Source organism: Pelophylax lessonae (assembly GCF_965119305.1).
Source record: "Pelophylax lessonae genome assembly, chromosome: 3".
NCBI classification, from domain to species: domain Eukaryota; kingdom Metazoa; phylum Chordata; class Amphibia; order Anura; family Ranidae; genus Pelophylax; species Pelophylax lessonae.
The window spans coordinates 267,279,779-267,305,210 of record NC_138770.1 but is presented as its reverse complement, the minus strand read 5'-3'; the positions used below and the strand labels follow the sequence as shown (position 1 = coordinate 267,305,210).

The following is a 25,432-nucleotide window of genomic DNA, read 5'->3' as shown; positions in this document are numbered from 1 at the left end:
ATAAAATACATTTACGTTTTTAGTTGTAACACGAGTACACGACAAAATGTGGAAAATTTGAAGGGGTATGAATACAAGGCACTATATATATATATATATATATATATATATAAGTATATTCAGTGGATGGCTCCATGTATGTATTATATATTCATGCACGCGCTCTCTTCGCCTCTAATATGTCTATTTTAAACTAAATTCTATTATACCTATTATTCCCCTGCCTGTATTTTTTAATTATCATGGAGAAGTATTTCTGCCAGTACATGGGTAGAAATCTGACTTGTAATACACAGTGTGGTCAGAGAGGAGCAGTAGAAATGTTAATAAGCCGGTTCCCCTCTGAGGGCTTTATCCGGGGTGAAGAGACACATTGCCCATAATTGAGGAGGCCGGGCAGTGAGTGGAGGGAGGCTCAATCCCAAGTGTGTGACTTCAGCCATTCAGTAATGTTTTGTTAGCGGGTGTGTCAGTCAGGCTTCTTTGTGGAGCCGGATATCTCCCCTACAGCACACACAGACAGGTTGCACTGAGCTGCTGCAGCTGCACACCTCACATTCCTGCTGCTTCATACACTCATGGGACTTGCTCGCACACAGGTACAGTATGGATTTTTACTGGTGCATGGTGCCATTAATTGCCAGGGGATAGTGCTGCATTGCAGGAGCAGGGACGGTGGCGTCTGGTGTTTGTTTCAGTGCAGATCTACAAAGCACTGCTGTTAGATGTATAGCAATATGTTTACTGAGGGATACATGGCCATTGTATAAGAGTACTTCATAAACCATGATAATTCACATAAGTTGTATCCTTGCAGCAGGGCACCATGTTCTGTTACTGGATACAGCTTACACTTCATGTACTATTAATCATTTCATTGAATAAATACAGAAACATTCTGCCCACATGTATAGACTTCCAGAAGAATGACCAGTCGGTCCATTGATGTTTTGTAGTGTGTGTGTGTGTGTGTGTATATATGTGTGTGTGTGTGTGTGTGTGTGTGTGTGTGTGTGTGTATATATATATATATATATATATATATATATATATATATATATATATATAAAAATTTTTGTATTAAAGTGTATTGTATTTGTACTGTCTACCCTTCAAGTCGTAAAGCGCTGCGTTAGGCTCGGTTCACACTACGTCGCTCTGACTTAGGGGGCGACCTGTGAAGTCACGTGCAGCGCGACTTCGGCAGGACTTGCACGGACTATGCAAGTCGCTCCAGGTCGCCCCGAAGTAGTACAGGACCCTTTTTCTAAGTCTGAGCGACTTGTGTCGCTTCTATTAGAACCGGTCTTGTACTAAATTATGGGACGCCACGGTGCGTGACTTGTCAGGCTGACCAAGTCGTCTGACAATTTGTACCAGTGTGAATGGAGACTAAATGGTTGGCGCTATATAAATCAATAATATTTATTATTATTATTATTATTATTATTAATAATATTTATATATATCCACATATCCCCCATGTGTGGGTGTTTGGTTGCTTCGCCTGGTAGTGTAAACTTCTCAACTGTTAAATAGTTGGAACATTACTTTTTTTCCCCTCCTCGGAAAGATCCAGTTTTACAAAAGGTGAGCATAACTTAAGCCCTTAGCACCGACACTGTGACTGGAGTCACTTTGGTTGGGGGGGGGGGGGGGGGGGGCATTGAACACAACTTACCTTGGAGCGTTTGGGAAATCCCTGTCTCAGCTCCTCAGCCCATCTCAGGTGTAAGTCACTCTGTGTCTATTAGGGGCACAGGGTGACCGAGAAAATGATGGGCCACTACTTATTGGACACTGAGAATATGGCTTTTGATTACTTCAAATGGGACTGTATTATTTATCCACAATATCCCTCAAGTAATCTATGATACATTAATTCCACTGTATCAGAATAATAGAACATTGTATGAGCTTTGCCATGAAGTTTGTGACTTCTGAATAATCAAAGCATTGCTTAGATGTGGATTCCAAGTACTTCAATGTAGGGGGTGGACAGTCTGCTACTGGGTGGGGACTTCTGCTATTGTCTGTTTAATCTGTGTTCATACTTAGGATAATGCGTAATGTACTTTGTTTTATGCCTCGTACACACGCAACGATTATCGGCCGACCGATCGGCCGTCTTTTGTCCAGTGTTGTTGTGTTGGTTGAAATGTGCTCTAGACTGCACACTAATTTTCTCGGCCAACAAAAAATCTACTTCAGAAGTGATGTCATGTGCTGGTTTACTTTCCGTGTGTTTTTTCATCTCTGAGCATGCCCAGTCTTGCTCATCAGATTTTTGTCTGCCGAAATCTGTACTGACTGACGGAAAATCGGCCGTTGTAGTGACGGCCAACAAAAATGTTATAGCCTGCACACCAGATTTTTTTCGGCCGAAAAGTCGGAGTCAGTTGTCGGAAGCATCATACTAACAAGCCAACAATCAGCCGATCGGACGTTGGCCGAAAATTCACAGCCAACTATCGATGCGTGTGTACGGGCATATGCCTTGTTGCAGTGCTGAGTTAATTAGAATGTTAATTATAACATTGTCTAGGTCTGGATTCCCATCTCCCCTTCTGTTCCTGTCCAGTTGGCTAATTAGCTCAGGGTAATTTTATGTTTCTGTATACAATTTCACCTGCATTTGATAATGTAATCATGCTCACCTAACCTGGTGTGGTATATATTGTGTATGAGTCTGTTCAATAAAGGTTCCTGTTGTACCCTTCATCTAGTTTCGACTGATGTTTGGGTATGCGATTGCTGGGTTGCTTTATTCTTCTTCTATGCTCGCTAGGATTTCGGGAACCATTAATTTAGCGCTCCAGGCAAAAAGGGTCACAAAGTCCCTAGCAGGTTCGGGAGTGTCTGAAAGAACAGGTATTCAGGATACCAACGTCCTTTACAGATGCCTACTTGCCCTTAAAGGGGTTTCTGATCATGGGACCTCCATGATTGGCTGTCACAGTGGTCACATGATCAGAAAACTCCAATTTTCTAGTATGCATGGGGTGCTTTCCATTACCCCCACGCTTACCATGCTGGGAGCGTGCTCTTAGCACGGTAAGTTGTTTATATGCAGCTGCTCAGCATTAAGGCCCACCTGCCGAGTAGCCACAAATATGCATGTAGCCAGCATCAAGGGGTTAACCACTTGACCTCATGACCAGGCCATTTTTTGTGATACGGCACTGCGTTACTTTAACTGACAATCGCGCAGTCATGTCATGCGTCAACTGCATGTACACGTGCATCTACGGCATGTAACTGCACATAAAAACACACATCGCGTACATGCAATACATACTAGCACATTATGACAGACTCCCCTGCAAACAGAGCCCTTCAGCGCTGTGCTGTCACGGCTCACCCAGTGCTTTCATCTTTGCCCCGTCTTCCTTATGGGTTTCAAAAGCTCGGTCACCTGAATAGCCTGGCCACGGTGACGTCACATCACAGCAAAACATGCAGAAATGCACTGCAACGCACCCCCCAGTGCACATAAAACCCCAGGGAAAGAAATAAAGTGACCTCACAGGACAACTGCAGATGAAAAAACATGCATTAACTGCATGGAAATGCGCATAGAAACGCACATCAAATGCATGCATATGTGCAAGAAAAAAAATGCACAGTAGATGTGCAGTTTCTAGTGTAAATGGGTCCTTGGGGTTCATTTATGTGGTTGTAAAAAAATAAAACTCATGTACAAGCTTTTTCAGTTTACAGGTCTGAATGCAGCTTTATTGTTTTAATGGAGCCATTCACACAGGTGCGTAACCATGAGCTGCATTCAGATCCATAATACAGAATCCAAAAATCTGCCTCTAAGAACGTGCGCTTTATACACTTACGCTTCTAAATGCATGAATACGCTTTGTAAGAGTGTAATTTAAGCCTAAACAAGGGGGTGGGGGGTGAGTATTATAAAAACCAATTGATGTACATGTCATTCAGCCCCCATTCACATTGGAGCGATTTGTCATGCCATTTGACAGGTCATATGGCATAACAAATTGCATCCTATTGCCCACAATGGCACTGTTCAAATTGATGGGACGCTGACTTTGCGGTGCCGCATCTATTTGAAAACTATTACATGCACTACTTTTGGCAATTTGGGGTCTGACTTCAATAGACATCTGTGCATAAAGCAGCACAGATGTCTTAAAAGTCGTACCCGAAGTTGCACTGAGATGCTTCTTTGAAAATACGTGATTTTCAGGTGAAATCGCATGATTTCAAAGCCACACTCAATGTGAACGGGGGCTTAAATGCATCCATATACCAGAATTTTCCTGATAGTTACATGGCAACTTTTTCCTAGAAAATTCACATGTAATAAAATGTTTACACTCTTATTGACACATGCAGGAAAAAAGTAGCTGTTCATCCAGCTAAAACTTGTGGGCTGATAACTTATGGCCGGAATACACGAGTAGAATATCGCCCGATCATTCGACCACCGACTTTTGAAAAAGTGTTCATTGGTCGAAAACGTTGCCAACATACACTGCTCCTAAATTACATGCGATCTCATGTGCGGTGCGAATTTCAGCCATACACTTTGTATGGCTGAATTCGCACTGCATCCGCAATAAACATGCACATGAGGCTTTTTTTTATCCGCAGCAGATTTGGATCGCATAGTGGTTCACACTAGTGTGATCCGATTCTGTGCGAACTTGCAGATCGCACAGCGATATGCAATCGTAACGGGGGGTGTCGTTAACTTTTAATTGACATATGGCAGTGGGAACTGCCAGAGGTGCGGATGCGATGCGGGATCACGCTGCATATTCGCAGCGTTCCCGCATCGCACAAATGTGAACCGGGACTTAGAAACACACAGATGCGAATGTAGCCTTTTCTAGTGCCTGCTTGGCATGTTTTTCCAAAGCGTGTGTCAATGTGCACGTTATCTGAAATGCACAGATGTGAATGCAGGCTAAATTGTTGTTTAACACACTAAGTCCCGGTTCACATTTGTGCGAAGCGGGAACGCTGCGAATATGCAGCGTGATCCCACATCGCATCCGCACCTCTGGGAGTTCACACTGCCATATGCGATACTCAGGAGGTGTCAATTAAAAGTTAACGCCACCCCCTGTTGCGATCGCATATCGCAGTGCGATCTGCAAGTTCGCACAGAATCGGATCGCAGTAGTGTGAACCACTATGCGATCCGATTCTGCTGCGGATTAAAAAAAGCCTCATGTGCATGTTTATTGCGGATTCGGTGCAAATTCAGCCATACAAAGTGTATGGCTGAAATTCGCACCGCACATGAGATCGCATGTAATTTAGGAGCAGTGCGCTCCGAATTACATACAATCTCCGCCATCGCACAAATGTGAACGGGGACTTATAGTGGTTAGCAGACATGCATTTTCCTGCGCGACAAAACGTGCTACAAACGGGCCAAAATTATTTTTGACCTTCTATTGGGCAATTGTTCTGCATAGGGCAGCCCATTTAAGTATTTAGGCATCAAAAAAGGCACAAAAAAATGAGTGGGAACATGCATTTCAGCTACACTCAGGAGTGAATGGCATGTGATAGGAAGGAAGTTTTTAGGCAGCAAGGATGACCAGGGAGGAGAGGGTTAAAGGGAAAAAAAAATCCTTCAGCCTGCGTTCACACACTAGATGTGTTGCAAATTTACAGTAAACTTGCAGCTCGTCCATGCAAAACACAGCATGATTTGTAGAATCGGATCGCATGGTTGTGAATTCCATGTGATCCACTTCTGGTGTGGACAAAAAAGGGTCCTGCACACGTTTTGTTGGAATGCGGTGCGATTTGAGCCACACAAATCCATGGCTCAAATCACACCACATGTAATTCACACAGGAATGTGCCGTGATTCCTGTGCGATATACTTCCACCCCAACAGTGTGAACCGGGCATCAAAGGGGCATTCTTATTTACTCTATACCGATCTGAGTTCTGTGAGATACCATAAAAGTCTATGGGACCAAGTTGCACTGAGTCACACTAAAGTATTGCAGGAATTAAATTTTTTTTTGTAGCAGGGACTTGAGTTGTGGAAATGAAAGTGATATTAAAGTCTTGGTTATTTTGTTTAAAAATAACCATGTTATACTTACCTACTCTGTGCAGGGTCTGTCTGTCTGTCTGTCTCTCTTGTGCTAGTTTGAGAAGTATGAGGAGGGCTGCTGCACACAGAAGGCTTTTTATTTTAATGCATAGAACGCATAAAGATACAAAAACCCTTCAGCCTTTACAACCACTTTAACCACTTAAGCCCCGGAGGATTTGGCTGCTAAACGACCAGGGGGTATTTTGCGATTCGGCACTGCGTGAATTTACACGCAGTGCCGACAATTGCGCGGTCGTGCGACGCTGTACCTAAACGAATTTGGCGTCCTTTTTTTCCCACAAACAGAGCTTTCTTTTGGTGGTATTTGATCACCTGTGCGATTTTTTTTTTTGATCACATGCTATAAACAAAAAAGGAGCGTCAATTTTGCAAAAATAGCAATATTTTTCACATTTTTTTATATGAAATTCCCCTCAAAAAAAATGTAAAAATCAAAATTTTTTAACATTTTCGGCCAATTTGTTTTATGCTACCTATGTTTGGTAAAAAAAAATCGCAAAAAGCGTATTTTGATTGGTTTGCGCAAAAGTTATTGCGTTTACTAACAAAGGGAAAGATTTTTGTCATTTTTGTTGTTGTTGTTTTTTTTTTTTTTTTTTTTTTTAACGCGTAATGGCGGCGATTTGCGATATATATATATATATATATATATATATATATTTTTTTTTTTTGTGGTACTGCAACATTGGGGCGGACAGATCGGACCCTTGACTGACATTTTTGACACTTTTGGGGTTACCAGTGACATTTCTACAGTAATCAGTGCTATACATATGCACTGTTACTGTAAAAATACACTGGTAGTGAAGGGGTTAACTTTATTTGGGAGGGAGGGGCTGTGTGTGTCCCTAGGGGCGTGCTTTCTACTGTGATTGGCTGTGGCTTGAGCTGTAAGGACACTGATCAACGGATCTACATAGTAGATCCGTGTGATCAGTGTCTTTACACCGAGGAGAATGACAGGCAGCTTGTTTACACAAGCCGCCTGACTTTCTCCCTCTCCCCCGCCGATCGCCGGTCACACGCGCGGGGGGGGTCCCTGACCACGCGGGAGCGCGCCTCCGGGGGCACGCGCTCGCTCCCTAGACCCTCACAAGCAAGCGACGTAGACCTGCGTCAGTTTGCCTGTGAGGGGCTGACCGCCGACGTAGATAGTCGTGCGGCGGTCGGCAAGTGGTTAAAGTGGAGTTCCACCCGTTTTGGTGTTTATTAAAAGTCAGCAGCTTCAAAAAGTGTAGCTGCTGACTTTTAATAAACACACACTCACCTGTCCCAGCGAAGCGGCCAGTGGGGGCCTCGGTTATCTCCTTCTCCCCGCAGCGCCGGCAGCTCTAGTGTGGGTACCCGACTGTGACAGATTGCGACTTTACAGCCAGGTGTGCATGCCCGAGTCGTGCTGTGCATCCTAAAAGGAAGGGCAATCTTCTGTGATGTGTCCCAGAAGATTGCAGGGAGGGAGGGAGGGGGAGAGAAGAACTTCTGATTGAGCAGAATTGGGAGCGGGTACCTGTCAAATCTAGGTGCCCTCCCCCCCCCCCCCCAAAAAAAAATGACATGCCAAATGTGGCATGTCCGGGAGTCAGGAGGCCTTAAGGCAGAAGTTCCACTTCCAAAGTGGGTGGAACTCCACTTTAAGACGCACCCATCGAAACACTTGGGATGTGACTTTTCATGAGACTCCAAAGTCGCATTGGTGTGAACCAACAATAACAAAATGATACTAGTACAAACTATGACTAAAGGACTCATTTACATCTCTGCATTTGTCTGTGGCGTAGTACACTTTTTTTTGCTATATATTGTATAATGCAAACTTTCCAGCATGGTCCAATCCAGTAGTCAGAAAACACTCTGCTCCTGATCACCCCTTCTACTCCCTGATTACAATCATCTAACATTTCATCACATAACACAGTTTATTGATAAAATCTTGTATTGTACATTCACACGGTTTGGGTGCCACACACACACACACACACACACACACACACACACACACAGGAAATATCTGCTGTCAATCTATATTAAGCCATGGCCATTAACTGTGTAGAGTAGACTATGGTAGTGTCTAAGAGAAATTGAACCACATTATTTTAAGGAATCCTTGTCTTGGATTTCAGTCATAATTCCTGTTCTTCACACTAGCAATGTGTCTGTAAAATGCTTTCCAGGCCGCAGGGTACATTTATGTTAAAGCTTAGAAATGTTTCTTTGCTTGGATGCCTCCATGAAGACATACAGGTTGGTTGGACTGGTTAGACAGGCTGCAGTAGGTGTATGTTATACAGATGCTCCAAGAAGAAGATTGCTGGAAATAAAAAGATAATTTCTACTTTCCTGGTGTTTAAAATGACAGCATACCAATATAATATAGATTTTTTTTTTTTTTCAAAAAAACGTTTTATCCAAAGCGGAGCTCCACCCAAAAGGGAAAGCTCTGCTGGTACCCTCCACTGCCACATTTGTAGGGGAGCAGGTACCTGGTTTTGACAATTACCCGCTCCCACTTCTGGGTAAGATTGGTGATCTACGACATTTCTGGCTACTACAGATGCCGGCGCTTGCACCAAAGCCAACTGACAAATCGGCTAGAGGTGCCAACATTGTGTGATCCCTGGACAGGTAAATGCCCTTATATTAAAAGTCAGCAGCTACAGTATATGTAGCTTCTTAAATTTTTTTTTTACAGACTGGAACTAGATTTTAAGTAACAGGAGGATATTGCAAATGCCATTGCATTCTGTTAAGGTATATGGAGTGTATACTGGACAGGGTTTTCATCCATGGAGCCTGTGGAAACCCAACCATTGATGCCTAAAGTAACACCCTTCTGGTAGGGTCCTCTCTAATACAGAGCACCTTCTTGTTTTATTGGTGCAAACCTGGCTTTAAATATTGTGTCAATGTATATAAGCTTATAATAGATTATTATAATATTACTAATAACCAGGAACAAAATGTGCAGCAAGCAACAAACCTAGGCAAAATCCATCCTTTTGCTTTTTGCCTCACTTGGTCTTAGGTCTGTCTTTCATTGGTATTGAAAACTTATTTGGCAATGATAAAATACATCCATACCTTTTTGATGTAGAATAATTGAAAGGGTCAGGGATGCCTGTGCACTTCTTTTACAATTGGAATTACTGACGTGTGAATCCAAGCAGCCTGGGAAGTTGGAAGACTTCTTAAAGCTAATGCAAGCTACATTTTAGCTTTGATAGACAATACTTGTTCCCAACAGATTACTTATGGCATTACTACATATTATTAGTGTGTTTGCTAACTGAAGCCCTGGGGTATTGAAAACAACAAAATGAAAACCTATGTGAATAAATTCTTGTGTGGAAAAAACAGGGCTTTAAAAAGTACAAAGAAGAAGGGAGCCACTCGGAATTCTAGATTTACAAGCAATGCAACAAAAAATGTAAGGGAGTAAAATAAAGACCGCTAAAATAAAATCTGAGAAACGGAATGCTACAACAAGAAAAACAAATCCAAAACAGTTTCTCAAATATAATCAAAAAATGTTAGGAAGAACATATAGACCCTATAGCAGCTAAACATGGGAAGCTGGTGACAGGGAAAAGGAAGATGTATAAATTTTTTTTCTCCATTTTTTACAGATGAAAAAGGCAGGTTTGATAGTCCTAATAGACTAATGTCGTTTTACCGAAGGTCCTCTGTGGCTAACTGAAAACCAGGTACAAAAGAGACTAGAGGAACTTAATGTAAACAAATCCATCAAGACCAGATGGCTTGCATTCGCAAGTCCTCAGGTTACTTGGCTCGGTTCTGGCCAAGCTGTTATTTCCAAATTATGAAGACACCTTACTTCCTGTGATTTTGAACATGTTACCAGTATAAAGCATAAAGCAGGGGTTATTCCAATTCGGCTGCAAAACACTTTAAGGGAAAGGAGGCTGCTAAAAGGGAAAGCGAACAGAAGTCGTCTTAGGTTTGCAGAACCGTACGCCAGCTGAAAAACCTTATATCAGCAGAGTCTAGTGCCCAAAGGTAACATTCCAAGCAGGCCACACAATCCAGTGGATCTGGCCTGGGTATTCCCTAAAACCAAGGATAAGCAGATCTGGATGGCTGCAACAGTGTTGCGCGTGGCAGCAAGCAAATGATGTCTTGATTGAACCAAAAAAAAATTGATTTTAGGAAAATTAAATATTGGTAAACTTTTTTTTTTTTTTTTCCTCAGAAGAAAAAAGACCTCTATCTTCCTAGGACACTAGTGAAAAACTGAAGCAGGATGGGAGTGGGAGGAGTTACTACCTGTCTATAGGCAGCAGTATAACCCAACTATCTCTGAATACTGAATCTTGTGCCCCTTACCTAATGAGAAGACAAGACATCTTTTATATTCTAATGACTTGATGAGAGGGAAAGAAACCAAGCATAACTATGGTCTACTGTTTGATGCAGTGTTGGGATAGCCGTACCCTGAAAGCAGTATTAAACCCAAAAGCAAACATTTATTCTTTAACCGCTTACTAAGCCCCCATTCACATAGGGGCGATCCGACTTTGGGTGGCGACCTCCGAGGTCGCGGTGCGAGCAGCGCGCCGCGACCTCGGAGCGGCCGCCACAGACTTCATAACATTGAAGTCTATGACGGTCGCCTCCTGGTCGCCCCAAAGAAGCTCCGGACCCTTTTTCTAAGTCGGAGCGACTCGTGTCGCTCCTATTAGAACGGGTCCGCAGCTTCCCTATGGAAGGCGACCTGCGGCGACCTGTGAGGCGACCAGGTCGCCTCACAGGTCGCCTCTATGTGAACGGGGGCTAATTCTTATGTGATGGCTAAATTAGTTTCCTTTTTTTTAGGCTTTCTTTCTATTTCCTGCCAGCAAAACCTTTATATAAGCAGTTACAGCAAACAGTTTTTTTTTTTTTCCTTTTGTGATAAAGGGTTAGCTGGAGTTTGGCTTCAGGTTGTTAGTCCATCTAAATCTATCAGATTAAACACTACACCCCCCAGGCTGACGATGTTGCTGTCTGCTCTCCCGCCTATGCTGAGTCCTCCAGAGATGTCTCCCTGATGCCCCGTACACAAAAGTACACTTCAGATTTACCTTTTCTATGTAGTGCATGGGCCTGCCGGATTGCATACAAATTGAAAGTGTTTAGGTTTGACCTCCATATTATATGGTTTTGGTAAGTCTACAGACAAAAGTCTTCAGATAATCTGCATGTGTGTAGCCTGTAGCATAACACTAGAGGATTTGTTATGCCCCGTACACACGTGCAGATTATCTGAAGACTTTTGTCTGTAGACTTACCAAAACCATATAATATGAGGTCAAACCTAAACACTTTTAATTTGTATGCAATCCGGCAGGCCCATGCACTACATAGAAAAGGTAAATCTGAAGACAAAAGTCTTCAGATAATCTGCACGTGTGTACAGGGCATTACTGCCCAGGCCACCAGGTGAAGATGAAGGGAAAAAAAACAAAGCAAAGAAAACTGTTGCAGCTACATCTAATGATTAGTGAACTGTGATAAAATAAAACCTTTTCGGTTTGGGTAGTACCCCTTTAATCATTCTGTACCCAGTGGTTACTGAAGCCTAGATATCAAATTTAACAGTGTTTGTGTTTGGTTAAGTTGAATATATTTCAAATTTTGCTTGCCTAAATTTTAACCTTTTGTTAAAAGATTTGTAAGGGTTCTACTTGGTACACAATTATTTTTTATTTTTTTAACAAGTCTGCAATGGCAACCTGAAATCTTTATTATTTCCAGGTTGAGCATGACCACTATGTCAAAGCCGTGGATGTGTGGCACCAGGGATCTTTTCTCTTTCTTCCACTGCCATAGTGATCACTAGACCAGGAACTACTCTGGAAAGGTTTTACTTTTCGAATGTAAAAGGAACAAGCAGGATGATGGCCTAACCTAGGTTCACTCTTCTGTTGTGCATGCTGAGGGAAGTTAAGCACCTGGACTGTATACTAAGCCTGTGAAAACAGAATATTTTTTTATGGGATGAGCTGATTTAAATGATCTGTGACTGTTGGAGATTACACGTATTACAAATTGTTTACAATGACTCATGGTGTTTTCAGCTGAATAAATTAACTGGAACTACCTTTACTTTGTGGTGTGGTGGTGAAAATCATCATTTTAAATGGCTACATTGCTTATACAGATCTCTGGGTTTAAAGGAGGATTACAATTTTAAAACCAGGATGCAGTCCTCTTTAACAGATGCATTTAATTTGCACTGAGCACACCCAGGCTTAAAATACAATATTTGGTGCACTCACTGCAAATTAAAAAGGTAAGTCTTTAGGCAGGTGCCTACAAGAGTATTAATGTGTGTGCTTTTCTTTTTTTTTCTGTGTTCCTGTTCTTGTCTGTGCCCCTATCCTCAAGGTAATTGGGCCAGTCCGGTGCAAAATGTTACAATATCTTGATGTTGCACTGTGTCCTTGGGTTGACCTGTGACCTGGAGGTAACTGAGCAGGAAGGTTTAATATTTTACCTGCCATTTTTAGCAAGTTTACCACCTCCTACAGGTCATACCATATAAAAAGGGCTCCTAGATGTTCTGTCTGGGGGAAATACTGCCAAAATGTAGCTACTACTCCGCTGGAGTGAATCACTCCCAGAGGGGAGGGGGCAGGGGTGATGAGAGCCCAATCAGGGTTCTCAGTGGGGTCTGGAGCCTGAAGACCCTTATGGACTAGCAAGTGGCAGTAATGGACTTATTGGGTCTTTGTGGAATATTGCCAAATGCTGGACTCTAAAGGAGTTGTATTGCCTCTTGTGGATTATTCTCTAAATAGACTTGGCCTGGAAACAATTGCTTTATGGACTTTGTCTTTTGCCTAAGGTACACACACTTTGTGCGACATTAAGAGACTTCTGTACAGGAATGTATGGAAAATGTTTTGAGAACTGTTCCTGGGTCATAATAAACTACCTCAGTAAAGGATATTTCTTGGTTCACCTAATGCATGCACAGTGTATAGAACTTGGTTCTAAAGCTTGCACAGTGTATAAAAAAACCGGACATACAACTTTGGAGTTAGAGAGAACTGCATCATAAATGGCCTAAACTGGTTGGTTGTAGAAAATATAGGGAATATTTTTAATCCAAGGTTCCTAAACTTTAAGGAATTTACAGTGAGAGTCCTGCACTATACTGGACATTTTTTAGTTTACCATTAAGGCAGTAATGTGGCCTTTTACTCCCTGGAACGCTGCTAATGATTTCCTCCAAGCCAGAGCAACGGTCCTTTTTGCAGCTGAATTAGGTTTACTTTTTATACACATCCTTTATTTTTTGTTTTTACTTGAACAGGCAGCCTGGTCAAAAAAAGAGATGTCTGCTTTGCTGATAAACAGGAATTTTAGACACAACCTCAAAACCTCAACCCAGCATTTTTGTATCTTCTCTTCCTGCAGCAGATGCTCTAGTCCAGGGGTCTCCAAATGTTCTAAACAAAAGGCTAGTTTACTGTCCTTCAGACTTTCGGGGGCCCGACTAAAACCAGTGGGAGTAAACAATGCCTTATTATCTTTGGTGTCAGTGGGAGGACCAGTACGCCATTGTATGTGTCAATGGAAAGAATTCTGCCCCATCATTGTGTCTGTGGGAGGAATTGTGCCCTTTCGCTGGTGTCAGTTGGAGGAATAGTGGTCCATCGTTCATATCAATGGAAGGAATTATGTCCCATCATTGGAGTCAGTGGAAGGAACTGTGCCCTTTCCTTTATGACCATTGCAAGCAAAAAATAAGTGTGAGTATCCTAGTGACTTATCAGGCAGACGTTTTGAAGCATGTTGGCACAATTTCGAAGGCCAATTAAACTGTATCCATTTCACTCTGATCTGGCCAGTAACACACCTCTTTACATTAGTGAGACACAACTCTGGATGAAGGAGCATGGGAGGCACAGCAGGAAGTAGCATAGTCAAACGGGGGGTCAGTAGTTTTTAAATGGTATTTGCATAATTAAAGTGGTTCTAAAGGCAGAAGGTTTTTTTTATCCTAATGCATGCTATTCTTTAAGATAAAAAAACCTTCTGTGTGCATCAGCCCCCCCTAATACTTACCTGAGCCACTCTCGCTGCAGTGGTGATGCACAAGAGGCTCCGCTGTCCAGGACTCTCCCTCCTCATTGGCTGAGACAGCAGCGGGGTGCCATTGGCTCCCACTGCTGTCAATCAGTCAGTGAGCCAATAAGGGGAGAGAGGGCGGGGCGCGGCTCTGTGTCTGAATGGACAGACAGAGCAGCGGCTTGGGTGCCCCCACGGCAAGATGCTTGCCGTGGGGGCACACGGCAGGAGGGAGGGACCCAAGAAGAGGAGAATCCAAGCTGCTCTGTGCAAAACCACTATACACAGTAGGTAAGTATGACATGTTTGTTTGTTTGTTTATAGAAAAAGAAAAACCTGAGATTTTAGTATCGCTTTAATAACCCTAACAAAATGAAGCCAAATTCTAGCTCACACTTTATAATCAGTTACAGCGAACTGTTTTTTTCCCTTTTGGGATAAGGGTCCTTTCACACGGCCGCTTCGTGTGTCCGCAAATCATCCTATTTTTTTGCGGATGATTTGCGGACATAATGTAAGTGAATGGCACTGCGGATGTCAGCGGAATACCATCCGCTGACATCCGATTTTCCACCTTTCAGTTCTGTTCCATTTTTTGGAATGGAACAAAACCCTATTTTTTCATCCGTGTAAAAAACGGAAAGCAAGGAAAATCGGATGTCAGCGGTGTCATCCGCTGACATCCGCAATGCCATATACTTACATTATGTCCGCATATCATCCGCAAACGGATGGGATGATATGCGGGCACACGGAGCGGATGACACAAATGTTATCCGCTCCGTGAAAAAAAAAAAAAAAAAGTCCTGCAGTGGACTAAAGCAGCAGAGCGGCCGTCTGAAAGAAGCCTAAAGGTTTAAATAAATAAAAGTTGATAATTTTAATCGCCCCTGCCAATGTTAATCTTATTTATTTAAACTGATGCATTCTACTGGAGAGTTTGTGTTTCTGAAAAGCAACCGACTTGCTGGCTGGATGAAAATAGAAGAAGGAAAGCCTAAAAAATAAAAATTTTGGTTTCTATGAAGAAGCCCTGTCAGCCAAGGACCAGAAAAGTTAGACTACAGAACATCTGCCCCACCCCGGTTTTCCATAAAAGTGGGGTGGTGTATTGTAGTCCTAAAACTCCCTTTATAAAGTGGTTTGAGATTGGACTGCAGAATAACATCATTGGATCAGCAGTATTTTTTTTGCACTTAGAATGATATAACACAATATTTTAGGGTCCATGCACACTGTTATTTATTTATTTTTTTAAAGTTTTGCCTGTAGAAGCAGCTAATGTTATCCTATGTAGCCATGCAGATTAGTAAATTTAGAGGCATATTTTAAGCTCAGCGTTTAGAGGCATAAAAAAACCCTTCTGTTTTGAGAACAGTTTTCTGGCAGAAAAAAAAGCTAAATGTTCCTAAACGCTTGTACAAAAAACACTCTATATGAGCATTTTTTTTTTCTGCCAAAAGAACTGGCATTTTTAAGCCCAGTGTGCAAGGACCCTGAATGGTATATTAAGTCGTCCAAAAGGGTGAAAACACGAGAAGATCATTGTTGAGCCCAGGGGAGGACTGGGCCAGGGGGCAGGGGGGCATTTTCCCCCTGGGCCACTCTGATGCCCCTTAAAAAGGCTGCACTGCTTCTGCCGCAGGCATGCCTAACGGATACCTGGTGAAGAGAAGTAAAGAGTCCCTGCCACTGACCTACTGAGCGAGGGTTGAAGACAAGGCAGCCTCCCCCCAACCCCCCCAGCATGGATGGTGTAAACTGTGTCTGAGCAGAGGCTGGTTCCATGTCCCACTGGAGACTCTCCTTACCCCCGACCAGCCCCATCCAAGCTGTCCCATCTCCCCTAACCACCCCCTGCTGGCCAGGTCGGGAACCCAGATTCAGCCAGTAAGTAGAGAGTATCTGGAGCAAGGCTTGGAATGGGGGTCAGGAGGAGAATGGGGAGAGTGGAAGGGGGGGGGGGGCAGAGTCGCTGCACCATGGGCCTCTGGTTTGGACTTGCCCCCTGGGCCAAAAGCTGCCAGTCTGCCCCTGGTTGAGCCTTACAATTTTTCACTATGTGTGTTTTTATTGTTTTTTATTGGTTGAACTAGATGGACTTGTGTCTTTTTTTTTTTTTTTTTTTCTCAACTGGACAAACTTTATAACTGTTTAAAGTTTAAAACCAAACCGTTGCTTGAGTCCAAATAAATTAAAAGTTGATGCTGGAACAGTGATGGCAAACAAATCTGCCATCATTGTTGCTTATGAAAGATATGTGTCTAGCTGATCTTGAGTATACACTGGAGACGTATTAGGTGTGGAATATTTGTGATGGGCCAAATAGCTCAGTAGAGCTGGGTACTCAGCAAACCTAAAGTTAGTGTAAACCTCTGACATGAAAAATGAACAAGTCATGTCCTTCATAGTGTGTAGCTGTCTCAATCCAAAGCAATGAATGTGAGTCTCTCTTTATCTGCATAAGTCAATTCTGACAGGTTTTCCCAACTCCAAGAGATAGAGGGAGCTCCAGCACACAGCCTGTGATTGACAGCCGCAGTTGTGCTTTGTTTGCTATGTGGAGAGGGGGTGACAATTCCCTCCAATTAGAGCTCAGATTACACTGACCTCTGAGCTTTAGCTCTCCAGTGGGTGTGTGACACCATATCCCTGCCTCCTGCTGCTGAGGAAAAAAAATTCCTTGATCTATGTGTGTGTTAAGACTGTACAGAGTGGAGGGCTACTGATAAACATGTACAACTATGCAAGAGGATTTTTTTATTTATCTGTGTATAACCTGAGGCTAGTCAATACACTGGGTATATGTATGGGATTACAACCACTTTAACTTCCCAGAATCAAAATAAAACATTTTGCCTAAAAAAAAAAAACAATAAAAATTAAAAAAAAATAAAACATTTTCCCAAAAGATGGTATACGTTTACAACATCAATTACCACCAACGTGTGCCTGAAATATTTTATCATGTGTTGGGAAAGTTGCATAAAGGAGATTTCCTCTTGTACTTGGTCACACTTGAGGTTTAATTTTTTACACCGCCACAACAGTAACTGGCATACATGGCGAAAGAGAAACCCAGATAAGTATGTACAATGCGGATATCAGAAACTCTGCTGCTGATACAGTATAGAATGCATGCAATCTGTCACTTGCCTCTCCCCCAACTCTTTGTAAGAACATAATTCTTTTTCCAGTAATCTACAGATGGAAATGCTTGTAATTCTGTCTTTCTGCAATTTCCTTATCAATGTTTAGGGAGGGCTAAGCCAGGAATTTAGTGTAAACACTTTAAATACACATGCTTAGTGGATGACTGCAATCTGTATATTAACTTAGTCATTGTGGCTACCTATATATTGCAACTCTCTGCACTCTGCACTCTGCAGCAGAAAGCAGTTTATATTGGATGCAAATGCTGAATATAGCTAAAGCATTCCGTTTAATGGTTATAACCCAAAGTAGTTTTTTTTTTCTTAAAATGGAAAATGAATACTTTAATTTTCTTACATGTTTACAAACCAGCAGTTGTCCTGCTATTTAAACCCCTATGAATTAGCCACGTAACGTGAGCCACCTAAAAGCTCCAAGACTTTTTCCTGTGGGACGTAGTAAACTGGACTGGAGTTGAGCTGAGATATAAATGAGCAGCTTGGATCATAGTAGTAGCCTTGGAAATGCATAGTGCATAAACTCCTATCTCCTTAATTGGCCACAATTGCAGCCATGGGTTCTTCTGTTGGCACCACCCAGTTTGACACAAAAAAAAGTGTTTAATTGACTCATGTCAAATGAGCTGGGTGAAAAATTTTCCGCTGAATAGTGATTTAGACACACGGGCTAACATGACAAGGTGTTTAGAGGCAGGAAAATGCCAGACGCCCCTAAAAGCAGCGTTTTTTATTCTCAGTGTTCATGAGGCCTATGGCCCTGTTCACACCTGAGCATTTTTCAGCTCGTAAAACATTACTCTCTAAAGTCTCAAAACGCCCAACAAGCAATATCCCATTCATTTCAATGGCCCCTGTTCACATGTGAGTGTTTTGCTGCCTCAAGCTCAAAGTACAGTACATGAGCTACACAACTATGTAGTGTAAGGGGCTGCCAAATTGCATACATATTGAAAGTGTTTAGGTTTTACCTCATATTATGTGGTTTTGGTAAATCTAAAGGAAAAAATCTAAAGAAAATTGTATAGTGTGTATCCAGCTTAAAGCGGAGTTCCAGTCTGAGAAAGCTTTTTTTTAATAAGAATACCCCCGGGACAGTCAGGGCTAGTACATTCCACAATGGCTAGCCTCTGATCTGTCCCGGGTTGCACTTACCTTTTTAGAAGAAATACTTACCTTGAAAAAGTATTGTCAAGCGCTGCCATCTCAGGTGTGGGCAGCTTGAAGTCAGCGCGATCCTCTTCTGTGTCCTCTTCCATCTTCTTCGGTCCCACGATGCACTGCACCGGCCCCGCCGTCACTTCCAGTGCCGCAGCGTCATCCCTGCGCAGCTTCTGGGCATGCCCAGAAGCTGTTTTGCAAGGTATGACGGCACCTGCACCGGAACTGACGTCGGGGCCAGTGCAGGTGCATTGATTTCTGGGAGCGATGACGTTCAGCTCCCAGGAATCATTGCCAGCCAGGAAGTGACGAATCGCCATGGCCGCCGAGGGGAGGAAGAGGAAGTAAGGTAAGTATATTTTCTTCTAAACCAGGTAAGTAAAAAAAAAAAAAATTGCGATTATCCATTTGTTTTTCAGGTGACCCCGGGCATGAAGATGGAGGTAAGTTTAATTTTAGGGTGGATCTCCGCTTTAAGGCTTGGTTCACACCTATGCAGTTTGCTTTTGATCCTTTTCTGCGGTGCTTTTTTTTCTGTGCAGTTTTTTTTTCCTTCGTTTTTGCACATGCATGTTTTGAACTTTTTTTTTTGCCAATTTGTTGTTGGGTGGATTAACCACTTTACCGCTGCTCACTGGAGCTCTACTTCGGCAAAGTGGCTCGATAACGTCTGGTGACGTAGACCTACGTCGCCAGACTTTCCCCTCTCCCGGCGGCAGGCGCGCGGCGCCGGAGGCTCGCTCCCGCTGTATTCAGTCACAGCGGGAGTCGGGCCAGGGGAGGAGTGGCGGTGATCACCGCCGCTCTTCCCCGATCGGCGGGGAATCGAGTCTGGAGATCCGCCCGCTTGTGTAAACAAAGCGGGCGGATCTCCTAAGTGACAGGCAGGGTCAGATTGCAGGATTCAGCATAGCTGAACCTGCGATCTGTCCCTGTGTCACTCAGTCCCCTCCCCCCACACACGTCAGTAAGCACCAGGCATACATTAACCTCTTGATCACCAATAAAAATTAACCCCTTCCCTGCCAGTGTAATTTTTACAGTAACAGTGCATATTTATAGCACTGATTACTGTAGTAATGTCCCTGGTACCACCAAAAGTGTCAAAAATGTCAGTCAAGGGTCCGATCTGTCCGCCGCAATGTCGTAGTCCCGCAAAAAAAATCGCTTATCGCCACCATTACTCATTAAAAAAAACCACCAAAAACTACAGAAATCTTTCCCTTAGTAAACGCAATAACTTTTGCGCAAACCAATCAAAATACGCTTATTGCGTTTTTTTTTTACCAAAAATATGTAGCAGAAAACAAATTGGCCTAAAATGGTAAAAAAAAAAATAATTTTTACATTTGGGGGGGGGGGGGGGGATTTCATATAAAAAAAAAAAATGTGAAAAATATTATTTTTTCAAAATTGTCGCTGTTTTTTTGTTTTTAGCGCAAAAAGTAAAAATCGCACAGTTGATCAAATACCACCAAAAGAAAGCTCTGTTTGTGGGAAAAAAAGGACGTAAATTTCGTTTGGGTACGGCCTTGCATGACCACGCAATTGTCAGTTAAATTCGCACAGTGGCGAATCGCAAAAAGTGGCCCAGACGTAAGACAGCAAAATCCTCTGGTGGTAAAGTGGTTAAAAAAAACACAAATTACAGAAAAAACCCACTATATGCTTTTCTGTATCTATTGAAGTCTATTGAACCCAGAAGGCACCATTTTGCTTTTAAAGTCCTTGACCCTTTCCAAAAATCCTAACGGCTGGAAAAAAGCATAGATGTGAACGTGTCCCATAGGAATCCATGTTAAGTTAACTGTAGTGCATTTCTACAAAAAGCAATGAAAAAAATGCATTGGTGGGAACTGAGCCTTAGGGCCCTTTCACACTGATACGTTTTTCCTGTCTTTCTACATTGCAAGAAAAATGTTTCCCTTTCACTCTGAGGAGTTTTGCAAGCGCTTCTACCTTAAAAAAAAAAAAAAAAAAAAACCCTGAAAAGCTCAAGAAAAATGTTGACGTTTTTAAATTGCAGATTGTATTCACACTGGGACGCCCTTCCACTACAGTGAAAAAAAATCCTGCTTGCAGCATCTTTGGAGCATGTTTTAGGGAGCTAAAAAGAAAATGCATAAAAAATGCACCTTCCCATTTAAAGCAATAGAAAAAACGCACCCGCAATGCATTTTGGTGCGGTTTTTGAGTCGCGTGTCCTTTAAAAAACCACACAGCATACGTGGCAAATCACAATTGCATTTTTACAGTAGATCAATGTGAAAATGCCCTTAATCCTATGGGACTCTTCACACCACTATGTTACAGGTGTTTTGAAAAGTCCTGCATACTGCATTTTTGGTGCAGTTTTGAAAGCTGCACCAAAAGCCCAGCTTCCCATTGAAATTAAAAATCACAGTTAACAATCCGAGATTTGCGTTTTCAGTCACATGTCCATGTTTCACAGGCAACCCAGAAACTAAGCAAAATCTAGCTAAAAAATGCATATGAGTTTTTACTGTGATCTTGCTACAGAGCAGTGTGAAAGGGCCCTAGGATTAATAGTTCTAGCCAGAATAAAAGCTAGAAGTTTAAACTTTAGTACATTTCCATCAAAAGGATGCCTACTTCTGAACAGGCTTGACAACATAGGTTGGGAAAGCTGGTAGTCTTTGAAATTTAATGTGGCAATAAATAGAACTTGCAAAGATGTTTTATATACACTTTATTTTTTTTATTTGAGGTTAATGTCAACTTCTCTTTTAGAAATTGCTTTCAGAGATGTAGCTATTGTGCATTTTCATGGAGATCATCTTTAAAGATTATTGTGGTCTCTCAATGTATATTCTTATATACAGAGGGTTAAAACGGGTATAGTTCCAGGTAACAAAGTCCTAATTCAGTAGAGAAACCACAGGTACATAAATGAATAACATTAATTGAAAACAATTAAAAACCCGAAAAATGCTCTTAGGACATATGAGGGCTGCTGCAAACCTATTGCTACAACTGCTTACTACAGGCATTTGTTACAATTGGCAACTAAATTAGCAACAGTGTATAATAAACACATTCCACCTGTGATCCTTCAACAATTGTCACATCACATTATGTTGTCTAGATAATATATATACATACATACTTTTTAGCTAAGTACAGTATGTATGTCAACAGCTCTGCATGATAAAAGAATTGACCTTTTGTCATGCTGACTAGAAATCCTCTTATGATCTATTGCAGCCAACCTCCCACCACGGCATGTATTTATAAATCAATACAATACATTAAGGTAGAATACAGTACACTAAATTAGTTACGTTTATAGTACATCCTACATAAGGTTCTCACTGCCCTACTTTTTAACTGGCAATTGCGCGGTCATGCAACACTTTACCCAAATTGAATTGTATATAGTTTTTTTTTTCCACACAAATATTCCTTTTGGTGGTATTTGATAACCTCTGTGTTTTTTTGTTTGTTTGTTTGTTTTTTTTTAAAATGAAAAAAGCCAATTTTGAGGCTCTTTTACAGCCCATTCAGACTGGAGCGACACGACTTTGTGGGGCGACCTGTAAAATCGCGGTGTATATAATTGAAGTCAATGCAAGTCGCCTCCAGGTCGCCCCAAAGTAGTACAGGACCCTTTTTCTAAGTCGGAGCGACTTGTGTCGCTCCTATTAGAATGGGTCCTGTACTACTCAATGGCGAGCAACATATCCAATAAAAAAATTAAATAACGTCTACATAAATTTAGTCCAAATTTACAGTTAGGTCCATATATACTTGGACACAGGCACAATTTTCATACTTTTGTCCCTGTATGCCACCAGAAAAAATTAAAACGAAACCATCCAAATTAACCACTTTTAAGACCGGGCCTATTTTTGACACTTGGTGTTTACAAGCTAAAACTACTTAGAACCCCCAAACATATAATATAATATAATATAATATATATATATATATATATATATATATATATATAAATAATATAATAATTTTTTTTTTTTTTTTTTTTTTAGCAGAGACCCTAGAGAATAAAATGAAGATCATTGCAATATTTTTTATCACACCGTATTTGCGCAGCGGTCTTCCAAACACAATTTTTTGGGGAAAAATTCACATCACTTTTTTTTAATTAAAAAAATAAGAAAACTATAAAGTTAGCCCAATTTTTTTTCTATAATGTGAAAGATAATGTTACGCCGAGTAAATAGATATCCAACGTGTCATGCTTCAATATTGCGCACGCTCACGGAATGGCAACAAACTTTGGTACTTAAAAATCCCCATAGGTGACGTTTAAACATTTCTACAGGTTACGAGCTTAGAGTTACAGAGGAGTTCTAAAGCTCAAATTATTGCCCTAGCTCTAACGATTGTGGCGATACCTCACATGTGTGGTTTGAATACCGTTTACATATGTGGGCGGGACTTCCATATGCGTTTGCTTCTGCGCGTGAGCTAACGGGGGACAGGGCGCTTTAATTTTTTTTCCTATTTATTGTAGTATTTTTTATTTATACACAGTTAAAAAAAAAAAAATGTGATCATTTTTATTCCTAGTACAAGGAATGTAAACATCCCTTGTAATAGAAATAGGCATGACAGGTCCTCTTTATTGTGAGATCTGGGGTCAAAAAGACCTCAGACCTCACACCTACACTAAAAAAGAAATTGGCCCTTTAAACCGGTTGCTAGGCAACGACGTTTGACGTTGCTTCGGTCCTCCAAGACCATAGAGTTGAGTGAGGGCCATCTTGCCCTCACTTGTCTTCCTGTCTCTGAGGATCTGGGACCGGATCGTTTTCCCCACTGCCGGTGGGTCCGGTAAGCGGGGAAAACGGCCAGGACGCGGCGGGAGGGGGTGGGCACCTCTTCCGCCGCACAGTAAGGGTGATCCCACGGCGAATCAACCACTGGGACTTACCGATCACCCGCCGTTTACAGAAATACTGGGGTTATGGCAGCTATCTGCTGCCATAACCCCAGTATTTAGCATCAAAAGACTGATGTAAAACTGCGGCGGGTGGTCGGTAAGTGGCTAATTTGAAGTGCAGACTTTCAGCATTAATTCAAGGGGTTGGATGTAAATATCAAGTACAAATTTTAGAAACTGCAACCATTTTTATACACAGTCTCCCAATTTTCAGGGGCTCAAATGTAATTGGACAAATAAAATATAATCCTAAATAAAATGTTCATTTGTAATATTTTGCTGAGAATCCTTTACTGGCAATGACTGCCTGAAGTCTGGAACCCATAGACATTACCAAAGACTGTGTTTCCTCCTTTCTGATGCTTTGCCAATCTTTAACTGTAGCTGTCTTCAGTTGTTCTTTGTTTGTGGGTCTTTCTGTCTTTAGTTTGCCTCCAGCAAGTGAAATGCATGCTCAATTGGGTTGAGATCAGGTGATTGACTCGGCCATTGCAGAATATTCCACTTATTTTCCTTTAAAAGCTCCTGGGTTGCTTTTCGCACTGTGTTTTGGATCATTGTCCATCTGTACTGTGAAGCGCCATCCAATCGACTTTGCTGCAATTGGCTAAATCTGAGATGACCGTATATTTCTAAACATTGCAGAATTCATCCGGCTGCTTCTGTCTTCTGTCACATCATCAATAAACCCCAATGACCCAGTGCCACTGGAAGCCATGCATGCCCATGCCATCACACTGCCTCCACCATGTTTTACAGATGATGTTGTGTGATTTGAATCATGAGCTGTTCTAAGTCTCCTCCACACCTTTTTCTTCCCATCATTCTGGTACAGATTATTCTTAGTTTCATCCGTCCAAAGAATGCATTTCTAGAACTGATTTGGCTTTTTTAGATTTTTTTGGCAAAGTCTAATCCTGGCTTTTCTATACTTTAGGCTTATGAATGGTTTGCACCTTGTGGTGAATCCTCTGTATTTGCACTCATGAAGTCTTCTCTTGATTGTAGACTTTGACAATACTTCACCCACCTCTAGGTGAGTGTCCTTTACTTGTCTGGATGTTGTGAATGGGTTGTTCTTTACCATAGAGAGGATCCTGAGATCATTCACCACTGTTGTCTTCCGTTGACATCCAGGCCTTTTGATGTTGCTGAGTTCACCAGTGCTTAATTGATCTTAATTTACCTGCTTAATTGATAAAGAAATAATGGAGTAGCCCACACCTGGCCAAGAAACAACTTTTGATTCCATTGTCCAATTACCTTTGGTCTCTTAAAGGGGGATGGCTTATCGTAAGAGCTGTAATTCCTAAACCCTTCCTCCGATTTGGATGTACATGCCCTCAAATAAACCTTTTTAGTGTGCACTTTCAGCCCATATCCAATATATAACTATAGCTTGAATATGTTTTGGTAAATACCTGAAAAAAAACTAAAATGGTGTCGGTCTTTTGTTTAAAAAAAAAAAAAAAAAAAAACCCACTGCGTGTATATTGGTTTGTGTGAAAGTTTTATAGTGGGTAAGTAGTGTGTACTAGGCTTTAGCTGTTACCTGGGTGTGGCTGCATCACAGGTGTTTGGCTTGCCTTCCTACACACGGTACAATCTGCAGTCTGTTAACACAACTCAGCTGGCAGAAGTTTCATCTCCACCTGTCTCACAGAGCCTTCTATTCACACTAGTCCAGAGCTTGAGAGGATGAGTTGTATACTTCTCAGCTCCTGATGGAGGACTTGTTACTGGGTATACTATGACCTTGACTCACTTGGGATTAGACTATGTAAGACTTAGTGGGTATCTGGCAGTGGCGGCCTGTGCGTTGGGGGCACAGGGGCGCCGCCCCCCCCCCCCCCCCCGTCCATGCATCTACATGCGGGGCGCCGGACACACGGAGTTCAATGGGGCTTTTTTTCTTTTTGAATCACCTGATTAGAGCTAGAGGCTCTAATAGGCTTCAGCAAAGGGTGGACCCAGGGCGCAGAGCAGTGC

At 42.0% G+C, this 25,432-nt stretch overlaps 1 protein-coding gene across 4 annotated transcripts in view; it reads left to right on the top strand.

The window, feature by feature from the left end:
- The window catches only part of PLD1 (phospholipase D1), a 316,806-nt gene that overhangs the window by 5,252 nt on the left and 286,122 nt on the right, over positions 1-25,432 (top strand). For 2 of the 4 annotated variants that reach the window (XM_082249868.1, XM_082249867.1), the window contains exon 1: positions 549-599. The exons of the other annotated variants lie outside the window; for them this stretch is intronic. The gene's annotated coding sequence lies outside the window, so the exon portion shown is untranslated. Of the gene's footprint in view, positions 1-548; positions 600-25,432 lie in introns of those variants that run through there. 4 annotated transcript variants of the gene reach the window in all.